This window comes from Hypanus sabinus, chromosome 3, assembly GCF_030144855.1.
Source record: "Hypanus sabinus isolate sHypSab1 chromosome 3, sHypSab1.hap1, whole genome shotgun sequence".
NCBI classification, from domain to species: domain Eukaryota; kingdom Metazoa; phylum Chordata; class Chondrichthyes; order Myliobatiformes; family Dasyatidae; genus Hypanus; species Hypanus sabinus.
This window is the reverse complement of record NC_082708.1, coordinates 59,132,819-59,144,581: the sequence shown is the minus strand read 5'-3', so window position 1 is coordinate 59,144,581 and position 11,763 is coordinate 59,132,819. Positions and strand designations below refer to the sequence as shown.

The 11,763-nt window shown below is 43.4% G+C and overlaps 1 long non-coding RNA gene across 1 annotated transcript in view; it reads right to left on the bottom strand.

Annotated features, from left to right (window-relative positions):
* The window catches only part of LOC132391371 (uncharacterized), a 31,353-nt gene that overhangs the window by 18,818 nt on the left and 772 nt on the right, over positions 1-11,763 (bottom strand). The gene's annotated exons all lie outside the window — the stretch shown is intronic.

Here is an 11,763-nt window from a genome sequence, read left to right as displayed (position 1 = left end):
AGCTGAGTTTTAATATCAATTCCATTGCCCTGTGCTTTTCTCAAATCCCTCAATTACCTCAGTAGCTAAACATCTCTTGATTTTTATCCCCGAATATGCTTATCGATTGAACATTTGTTGAATGAGGAACAGCTTCCTCACTGTAATCAAAACTAGGAATATTAACCATGGTTCTAGACTCACCAGACGGAGAACACATCATTTCCAGCACTCACTCTTTTCTCTAACGATTCTACACACTACTATTGATCACTTGCCATTGCTATATTAATGCCTATTTTTAATATTTCCCTATTTCAGCCTAGTAATCAATCTGGCGAACCTTTGTGCATCCCCTCTAAGGCATATACAATGTTTATTTTTGGGATAAGTTGACCTAAACGTAATTCAGTTGTCCACCTGTGGTATTACTAAAGCCCTTTCGAAATGAAGCAAGTTCTCCTTATTGCTTCCAAGGCTAACCATGGAACATAATTTGTTCAGGAGGGTTTAAACTCATTTGGCAGGGGATGGGAACTGGAGTGATAGTGCTGAGGATGAGGTAGTTGGTTTAGAAACAGAGGCAATGCATAGTGAGACACTGAGCGGGGAGAGTCTGATCATAGGGGAAAATTGTAGTCAACAGGATGTGTTGCAAAGTAAAGGGTGGACAGAAGCGAAAAGGGTGAATACAAGACTGATGGTGTTATATTTGAATGTGCACAGTATATAGAATATGGCAGATGAATTTGTATCACGGTTACAGATTGGCATGTATGATGTTGTAGGCATCACTGAATCATGGCTGAAAGAATATAGCTGGGAGCTTTACGTTCAAGGATACACATTTTATCATAAAGACAGGCAGAGGGAGTGGCATTGCTCTGTTGGTAAAAAATGAAATCAAATCATTAGAAAGAGGTGACAGGGTCAGAAGTTGTTAGATTGGGGGTAGAGCTAAGGAACTGCAAGTGTAAAAAGACCCTGATGGGAGTTGTATACAGACCCCCAAACAGTAGTAAGGATGTGATCTACTAATTGCTGTGGTTTTAGAAAATGCATGCCAAAAGGGCAATGCTAGAATAGTCATGGGGGATTTCCACATGTAGGTAAATTGGGGAAATCTGGTTGGTGTTGGATCTGAAGAAGGGGAATTTCTAAAATACCTACAAGAAGGCTTTTTTAGAACAGTTCATGGTTGAGCCAGCTAGGGGATCAGCTATTCTGGATTGGGTCTTACATCCCAAAGAGGGAGAAGTATTCTAAAGGCAAGATCACACAACTGTTGCTAACGAGAAAAGTTAATGCCAACATAAAAGCCACAGTGAGGGCATATAATAGAGCAAAAATTATTTGGAAATTAGAGGATTGGGAAGCTTTTAAAAACCAACAGAAGGCAACTAAAAAGCCATTAAGAAGGAAAAGGTGGAATACAAAGTAAGCTCACCAATGACATTAAATAAGATACCAAATGTTTCTTCACATAAATTAAAGTGTAAAAGAGAGGCGAGAATGGATATTGGACAACAGGAATGTGATGTTGGAGAGGAAGTAATGGGGGACAAGGAAATGGTGGATGAACTGAGTAAGGATTTTGCATCAGTCTTCACTGTTGAAGACACTAGCAAATGGTGGAAGCTCCAGAGTGTCAAGGGTTAGTAGTGTGTGCAGTTGCCATTACTGGGGAGAAGGTTCTTGGGAAACTGAAAAGCCTGAAGATAGATAAGTCACCTGGACCACAGGGCGTATGCCCCATGGTTCTGGAAGAGGTGGATGAAGAGATTGTAGAGGCACTATTAATGATCTTTCAAGAATCACTAGATTCTAGAATGGTTCCAGAAGTCTGGAAAATTGCAAATGTTACTCCACTCGTCAAGAAAGGAGAGAAGTAGAGGAAAGGAAATTATAGACCAGTTAGTCTAAACTCAGTGGATAGGAAGATGTTGGAGTCGATTGTTAAAGATGTGGCTTTGGGGTACTTTGAGGCACGTGATAAAATAGGCTGTAATCGGTATGGTTTTCCCAAGGGAAAATCTTGCCTGACAGATCTATTGGAATTCTTTGAAGAAAAAGCAAGATAGACAAAAGAGAGTCGGTTGATATTGTGCACTTGAATATTCAAAGGCCTTTGACAAGGTGCCACACATGAGGTTGCTAAAGAGGTAAGAGCCCATGGTATTATTTGAGCATAGATAAAGCATTGGCTGATTGGCAGGAAGCAAACAGTGGGAATAAAGGGAGCCTTTTCTGACTGGCTGTCGGTAACTAGTGGTGTTCTACAGGGGTCTGTGTTGGGACCAATTCTTTTTGTGTCAATGATTTGGCTGATGCAATTGATTGCTTTGTTGCAAAGTTCGCGGATGATACAAAGGTAAGTGGAGGGGCAGGTAGTTTTGAGCCAGTAGAGAGGCAATAGAAGGACTTTGACAGATTAGGAGAATGGGCAAAGAAGTGGCAGATAAAATACAGTGTCTGTAGTATATTCTCATGCACTTTGGTAGAAGAAATAAAGGGATAGACTATTTCCAAAATGACAAGAAAATTCAAAAATAGGAGGCACAGAGGTACTTGGGAGTCCTTGTACAGGATCCCCTGAAGGTTAACTTGCAGGTTGAGCCCGTGGTGAGGAAGACAAATGTGATGTTAGCGTTCATTTCAAAAGGACTAGAATATAAAAGCAAGGAGGTAATCCTGAGTAAAAACACAAAATGCTGGCAGAACTCAGCAGGCCAGACAGCATCTATGGAAGGAGGTAGTGACGACATTTTGGGCCGAAACCGAGGGTTTATTTATTTCCAGCATCTGCAGATTCTGGATGTAACCTTGAGGCACTGGCAAAGCCTCACTTGGAGTACTACGAGCAGTCTTGGGCCCCTTATTTTATAAAAGATTCACTGACACTACAGAGGATTCAAAGCAGGTTCACCAAAATGATTTCAGGATTGAACAGCTTGCAATATGAAGAGCGTTTGATGGCCCTGGGCCTATATTCACTAGAATTCATAAGAATGAGGGGTGACCTAATTGAAACCTATCGAATGTTGAAAGACCTTGATAGAGTAGGAGTGGAGCGGATGTTTCTTATGGCAGGAGAGTCTAGGACCGGAGGACACAGCCTCACAATAGAGGAACGTCCTTTAGGAACAGAGATGAGGAGGAATTTCTTTAGCCAGAGAGTGGTGAATATGCAGAATTCGTTGCCACAGGCAGCTGTGGAAACCAAGTCTTTATGTATATTTAAATGTAACCCAGGTTAATTAAAGTCAAAGTTATAAAGCTCCACCTGTGGAGGGATGAAAACGAGGTTTACTGAATCTAAAAAAAGGAGAACTTGGGAAAAAAAAGCTAAGCAAGAACGGGGCATGGCTGATGCAGGTGTGGACAAGCGAGAGAAACACAGTAAACTATTAGAAACTAAAGATATAAACTGTTAAAAGTGGAATTAGTAATGAGCATCTCTACCCGACTTACTTGAAAACCTCAGAGTGAAATCCCTGGAGAAGAGCCGATGTTGATAAAAGGTTTATTGAAACTACGGCTATAACAAGCAGCAGCTATAGCGAGGCAATATCATAAGACCGTAAGACACAGGAGCAGAATTAGGCCATTTGGCCCATCGAGTTTGCTCTGCCATTCAATCATGACTGATCTTTTTCTCCTCCTCAACCCCATTTCCTGGCCTTCTCCTGTAACCTTTGATGCAATGTCCAATCAAGAACCTATCAATCTCTGCCTTAAATACACCCAATGACCTGACCTCCACAGCTGCACGTGGCAACAAATTCCACAATTTCGCTCTCTGGCTAAAGAAATTTCTTTGCATCTTTGTTTTGAATGGGCTCCCCTCTATCCTGAGGCTGTGCCCTCTTGTCCTAGACTCTCCTACCATGGGAAACATCCTTTCCACATTTACTCTGTCTAGGCCTTTCAACATTCGAAAGGTTTCAAAGAGATCCCCCCCATCCTTCTAAATTCCAGTGAATACAAACCCAGAGCCATTAAACGTTTCTCATATGATAACCCTTTCATTCCTGGAATCATCCTTGTGAACTTCCTCTGGACCCTCTCCGATGCCAGCATATCTCTTTTAAGATGAGGAGCCCAAAACTGTAAAGAATAAGCATCACATCCCTGCTCCTGTATTCTAGACCTCTTGAAATGAATGCTACCATTGCATTTACCTTCCTCACCACCGACTCAACCTGCAAGTTAACATTTAGGGTGTTGTGTTACTTATGACACAACAATTGGCAGTGGTGTGGCTAGTCAGGAGGGCTGTCAGAAATTACAGCGGGACATCGATAGGATGCAGAGCTGGGCTAAGAAGTGGCTGATGGAGTTCAACCCAGATATGTATAAAGCGGTTCATTTCGGTACGTCAAATTTGAGTACATAATATAATATTAATGATAAGACTCTTGGCAGTGTGGAATATCAGCGAGAAATTGGGGTCCTTGTCCATCCCAACTCCCAAGTCCCTTTGCATCTCAGATTTTTGGATTTTCTCCTCATTTAGAAAATAGTCCGCACATTTATTTCTACAACCAAAGTGCATGACCATGCATTTTCCAATATTATAATTCATTGCCACTTTTTTGCTCATTCTCCTAACCTGTCTAAGTCCTTCTGCATCCTACCTGTTTCCTCAACACTACCTGCCCCTCCACCAATCTCCATATCATCTGCAAACTTGGCAACAAAACCAACTATTTCATCATAAACCATTTATATACAGCACAAAAAGAAGTGATCCCAACACCAACCCCTGCGGAACACCACTAGTCACTGTCAGCCAACCAGACAAGAATCCTTTTATTCCCATTTGTTGTCTTCTTCCAATCAGCCAATGCTCTAACCAGGTTAATAACTTTCCTGCAATACCATGGGCTCTTAACTTAGTAAGCAGCCTCATGTGTGGCACCTTGTCAAAGAGTGGAGTGATATTTGCAATTTTCCAGTCCTCTGGCACCATGCCAGAGATCATTGCTAATGTGTACACTATCTCTAACTCTACCTCCTTCAGAACACTAGGCTGCAGTTCCTCTGGTCCGGGTGACTTGTGTACTTTTAGGTTGTTCAGCTTTTTGAGCACCCTTTCCCTTGTAATGCTAACTGCACCCACTTCTCTTCCTTCACACACTACAACATCTGGCACACTGCTATGAAGACTCATGCAAAATTCTCATTTAGTTCATCTGCCATCTCCTTCTCCCCTGTTATTATTTCTCCTGCCTCATTTTCTAGCAGTCATTCGCTCTCATCGCTCTTATTTTTAACATACTTGAAAAAGCTTTTACTATTGACTTTGATATTACTTGCTAACTTGCTTTCATATTTCATCTTTTCCGTTCTAATGATAACGATTCATAATGAGTGTGGCAACCAGTTACACGAGATAAGACAAGCACTGCACAGGTGTTACTTAAGGCAGAGGTTGATAGATCATCGATTGGTCAGGGCACGATGGGACATGCAGAAAAGGCAGGAGATTGGGGCTGAGAGGAAAAATGGATCAGCCATGATGCCACGGGGGAGAAAACTCGATGGGCCAAATGGCCTAATTCTGCTCCTATATCTTACGGTCATCATGAATATTTATTCTCTTTACAACATCAGTGCATCAGTGAGGTCTGAGGGCCCTTTGTTTCCTCCTCAAATGATGGCCTAACCAGTTTTCCTCCACCAACACATTCAATTGGTGGAACTTGTCCTTCTGCTCAAGGACTGCTCCTGCCATTCTAGCTCTCTAGACTTGCCATGGAAACTCACGTGTGCCAGATCTGCATCTACCTTTACTGCTGGGTATGTGGAACACTCCTTGGTGCAGGCTTATTGGGGACCACTCGCTCTCCCACCTCTTCCTTCAATGTGTTGATGGCTGTACTGCAACATACACTGACAATTTTAACAGTTTTGTGACCAGTTCGTCCTGCTTTCACATTCACTGTCCGTCTTTGACACTTCATTTTGCTCTTTTGGATCCCTCTGTCTGCATATTAGCAGATAGACTAGCCAGTAGCATCTTCATGGGTGGTCTTTAGTTTCCGGTAACTTTATTTTTCTACCCCACTCCCATTCTGACCTGTGGCCTCTTCCACTGTCAATATGAGGGCCAACATAAACTAGAAAAACATCTAGTTCACTGTCTCTTTCAGGGCTTTAGCTATTGGGGGATCAGTGCTTCTGATGCAAGGGGGGGGGTGAGGGTCGATGTGCTGCTTGTACATGGGAGGGGAGGGGGCTTTGGGGTTCTGATGCTACTATCATTCATTCTTTGGCGTTCTTGTTTCGTGGGTCTCTGTGAAGAGTAAGAATTTCAGGCTGTGTACTGTTTACATTCTTTGATATTAAATTGAACCACCTGAACTATCTGGCACTCTGAATGAACATTGAATTTTCCAAAGTCAAGAGAAGCTGCACCTCATCGTTTCCCTATCATGCTTCAGTAGATGAGATGTTGCTCCTCCAACCCGAGTTTGGCCCCATCATATCCGAATGGGAATGTGAAGCAGAGTTGAAGTGGGTGGCAACCGGGAGATCCTGTCTTTTGTGACGGACGGAGCGGAGGTGCTCAACGAAGCAGTCCCCCAATCTGCGTCGGGTCTCACCGATGTAGGGGACGCCGCACCGGGAGCACCGGATGCAATAGATTACCCCAACAGACTATACCATCCTTGTATACCATCTGGGTAGTCTCCAGCCCCTTGGCATGAGCAATGAATTCTCCAACTTCCAGTAATTCCCTCCCCCTCCCTTCCCTCATCCCAGTTTCACTCTGCCTCCTCCTCCAGCTGCCTATCACCTCCCTCATGGTTCCACCTCCTCTACACCCATAGTGCTTTCCCCTTACATTCCTTCTTCACCTTTCCTGCCTATCCCCTCCCCCACCCCTTGATCTTTCCTCTTACTGGTTTTTCACCTGGCACCTACCACCCTCCCCCCATCTTCTTTATAGGGCCCCTGCCCCTTCCCTCTTTAGTCCTGATGAAGGGTCTCGGCCCAAAACATTGACTGTTCGTTTCCACGGATGCAGCCTGACCTGCTGAGTTCCTCCAGCGTGTTGTGCGTGTTGCTTTGACCGCAGCATCCGCAGAGTATTTTGTGTTTTTGATGGGAATGTTGACTGCTATGGACCAGATGGACTAAGAACCCTGTTTCCATGCTCTATGACAGGTAGGATACAACAGTTGAGGATACCTTTGACAGCGTACAAGTTCTTTGTGCTTCCTTTCACAGTCTAGCTTTGAATCTTGGTTATGATTGCTTTGCACATTTTTACCCATAGCCTTTGGGGGTCTGTTTTCAGGGCTATCCTGTAGCTCTTCAATCTCTTTCTCTCTCTCCATCCCTCCATCCCTCCAAAGCTTCATCTTTCCCCTCTCACACAAAATCAGAATGCTGGGAATCTGAAATAAAACACTCACATCACATATAGCATCTCTGGAGTTTACAGTTCAAGTCAGTGATACTTCATCAAACATAGAAATAGTTGGGAGATAAAGCAAGTTTTAAGATGCACAGTAAATTGAAGGGGAGGAGAAATTAAACAACAAAAGGACCAAAGGTTACCTGGAAGAGATGTGATTGTAGGATAATTATTTTATTTTCAAGTGTAAACTTTACTCTTCAAATCTGCACTACATAACGCAGTATATTCACACATCACCAATCACAGTATAAAATATTTAAATCTATTTACTAAGAGATCTATTTGCTATTTACATTCGTTAACATTGATATCAATTTTTCTTTCGCTTATCTTTCATAAATGGCTAACCCAAGAATGTTTTGTACAAGTTCCAGCCCCTCGTTGTAGGATATTGGGGGAGCTCTAAGCCATGGCCTTTGCCCATGAATCCTTCGCAGCAATTGCTTCAAGTTTCAGTGTATCCCTCAGCACAGCCTGAGCTACATATTGTACTAACCCCAACCACTCACCATTTCTAAATCATTCCTTCCATTCCTTAACATAAAAGGTCTAGTTACTTCCTGAGCCAAAATCTCTAGATAATTCTCTCTCATACTCCTTTTCTTTAAATCCAACATTAATTAATCAAAAATCAATTTAATTTTAAATGTAATATAGTTATAGACGGGGGGGGGGGGGGGGGGTTGTAGGACTGCCTAAATACAATTGTACATTGTACTGGATCAGAGATATAGGAATTGTTAGGTATGAAAAATCTATGTTTGGTTGTCCAGTGCTGTGACTCCCATTGACATGCTATCAGCCAACAACAACGTTACCGTGCTGCCCTAGTGCTGGTCACGTTTTGTGTGCATCTAGCTCCTCTTTAAACTGGTTAGTGCTAGTTAAGACATACTTTGATTCATTAACAGAGAAATGTTTATATCTCCAGCCTGTTAGCTTTCTATAGGTTTTTTGTGTTCAGTAGAAGCCATGGCTAATTACCTTGATTTCTGATAAAGATTGCAGATGCTGTCAACTGGAAGAAGAAACAAACTGGAGAGGAACTCAGTGGGTTGGGCAGTGTCTGTGGCAGGAGAGTGCTTCAGGAGGAGTGAAACAATCTGGAGAGGAACTCAGTGGGTTGGGCAGTGTCTGTGGCAGGAGAGTGTTTCAGGAGGAGTGAAACAATCTGGAGAGGAACTCAGTGGGTTGGGCAGTGTCTGTGGCAGGAGAGTGTTTCAGGAGGAGTGAAACAATCTGGAGAGGAACTCAGTGGGTTGGGCAGTGTCTGTGGCAGGAGAGTGTTTCAGGAGGAGTGAAGGCAGATGGAGGCAGCTGGGAAAGGGGGCGAGGTGGAGATGGCAAAAAGGGACAGGTGGTTGATAGGTGGAAGCAGATGAAACAAATAGAGGCAGCTGGTAGTAGAAGGGGGAGGGGAGGGAAGTGTTGAGAGAGCCAGGAGGGCATACGCAGGAACACGAATGTGCTGAAATCAGAGACATCTCAGACTGAGCTCATAGCCTTACTGGGCTGCCAGAAGTCGTGGTCCAAATTGGTACCAATGACATAAGCAGAAAGGGTGACAAGGTCCTGAAAAGTGAGGTCAGGGAGTAAGATGCTAAGTTAAAGGTCGGGACCTCCAGAGTAGTGATCTCAGGTCTGCCACCTATGCCACGAGTTAGTGAGCCCAGAGCTACAAAGATCATTCATGTGGCTAAGGAGATGGTGCAGGAGGGAGAGCTTCAGATTTTTGGATCATTGAGCTCTCTTCCTGGGTAGATGGGATCTGTACAAATAGGATGTTGGCACCAGAACTGGTGGGGGGGGGGGGGCAATTTCCTTGTGGGAAGGTTTGCTAACGCTGCACAGGGGATTTTAGAGTTGCAGGGGGGATGGGACCCAGAAATCCAGGGCAGATGCTGGACTGGTTGTGGGGAAGGTAAATATTAAGCCTATTTACAAAGACAGGAACCAAATGATTGATCATGGTGGGACTAAAATCCTCAGTTGCATCTACTTCAATGCGAGGAGTGTTGTAGGTAAGTTAGATGATTTATAGAATTTATCAGCATATGGAAGTAAGATACCCTAGCCATTAGTGAGTCTTGATCACAGGAAAGTCAAAACTGGCCCCTGTCCCAGAGTATTGTCATATTATACATGACAGAGGGGATGGTATTAAGGAAGGAGTTGTGGCATTACTGGTGAGAGGGAATGTCATGGCAGTGTTCAGACAGTACTGACTGGAGCATTCATCTATTGAGGCTATATGGGTGGAAATGAGGAGTGAGGAACAGATTGACCACGGAGCCTGTCATCTACGTTTTGGTGGTGAGTTATAGGACAGATTGAGTGATCTGACACTTTGCCGTCTCTGAGGGATGGTCGGGGGGGGGGGGGGGGCTTCAAACGAGGTGTGAGGCCTCCAGGCCAAGAAGCTTGGGGATGGGTCGCAAACCCACGATCGGCTCCATTTCTCGCCAATCTTGCCCATTAAGGCTCCGTGGAAGATTGAAATCATTGAGGCGAATGCAGAAAGCGAGAGGGTGTTCAACGCCGTCTACCAGCCTCTCACTTGCTGCTGCCAGAGGGAGGTGTCGCCCTTGCTGCTCCCTGCAATGGAATGGTCTCGATGCTATCGGAGGATGGTGCCAGAGTTCTTGTGCAGAGCTTAATGGATGCACTTTGTGGACTGGACTCTGTCGATCATGTTATGATGTGTTTCTGGTTGCTCCTTTTTGTATTTTGGGTGAATTTTTGAATCAGGGCAGCCTGCAGATAATGAACACTGAGCCGATCTGAATTATGCCTGTACTCTTTCGATATTTGTGCTTTATATTCTGTGTTTTTTCACTTTTTTTTGGGTTGCCAGTTGCACTATTTGTGTTTTTTTTTGCAGAGGGGGTGTTTGATGTTTTTTTTTGAACAGGTTTCATGGTTTTCTTTGTTTTATGGCTGTCTGTGGGGTAAAAATCTCATGGTTGTATACTGCATACACACTTTTGATAATAAATCTTTGAACAATGTGGTAAACTGGATCAGCAAATTTGTGGATGACAACGAGATTGGGGGGCATAATAGTAAGCTTGCAGAGGGATCTGCTCCAGCTGGAAAAATAGTTGGAAACATGACAATGGAATTTAATGCAGCCAAGTGTGAGGTTGTAGGATTTTTGTGAATAAAACATACGAGAGTCATTTTGTGTTTAACAAAAGCCGCAGCCCTTTACTTCCATTATGAAAGCAGTCACCTAACACTGATGTCATAACATCAGACTCCATCTCTTAAGTGAACACAAGAACTAAACGACGATATTTGAGAATTATTTAGAACACTTTCTGGCCCGAATGATATGTCACCCATTACATTACCCTACAAGGTGTTCACTTTACATAGTGAAGAATAGGGACTTAACTTCGTGGAGCGTTGTGTCACGGATAGAGTTCCAAAGAGAGCTTTAGCCACATTGGTCTTCGTAGCTGAGAACAATGAGTACAGGAGTTGAGATGTTATGTTGAAGTTGTGAGGCCAAAGTTGGAATATTGTGTTTGGCACTGGTCACCTGACAGGAAAGGGTGCAGAGAAAGTTTACAAAGATGTTGCCAGGATACATTACAGGTTAAGGTTGGACAGATGAGGATTTTATTCCCTGGAGTGTAGGAGAATGAGGAATTTGACGGAGGTAAAACAAATTGAGTGTTCTAGATGAGGTAAAGGCAAGCTGGCTTATCCCACTGACGATGGGTGAGACAACAACCAGAAGTCATAGATTCAGACATCCCACCTCTCCCAGAAGCTCTGGGTCTCCTGCGTATTGATAGCAACCCCCTGACACCTGCAAATTATATACAATATCCCACAAATTGATTTTTGGGAGAGGGAGAGCGAGCATCCTGATAGGTCTACTTGGCATGAAGAGAGACCAATCAGTTTTCTCTGTGGGTGGGCTTTACAGTTCTTTCATTGTCCAGCTGTTTAGTTTAGGGTCCTGCAGCGCCATGGCAGTGTTCCAAAAAAATATAAAACCTACTTCATCCCAGACCACACTAAAATGTACTCCTGCCCAATAGGGTCAAAAATAATCACAGTGTTGCTTGCTGCACTATTTGCAACAGTGACTTTTCTATTGCCCATGGTGGGTTAAATGACTGTAAAAAAAAACACATTGAGGTGAGTTTAACAGGTGTCATTCATTCATTAGCATAGGTAATACTATTTAAACTAGCTGGCTATCTGCTAAGGAGCTACTCTATTGATGTCCTACGTGATGAAGCCAGACTTGCTTAAGGTTGTAATAAAATTTAAAAAAACATCCCCATGCTAATATAAGTACATATTTTAATGTCACATTTTATGCATATACCCAACTTGGT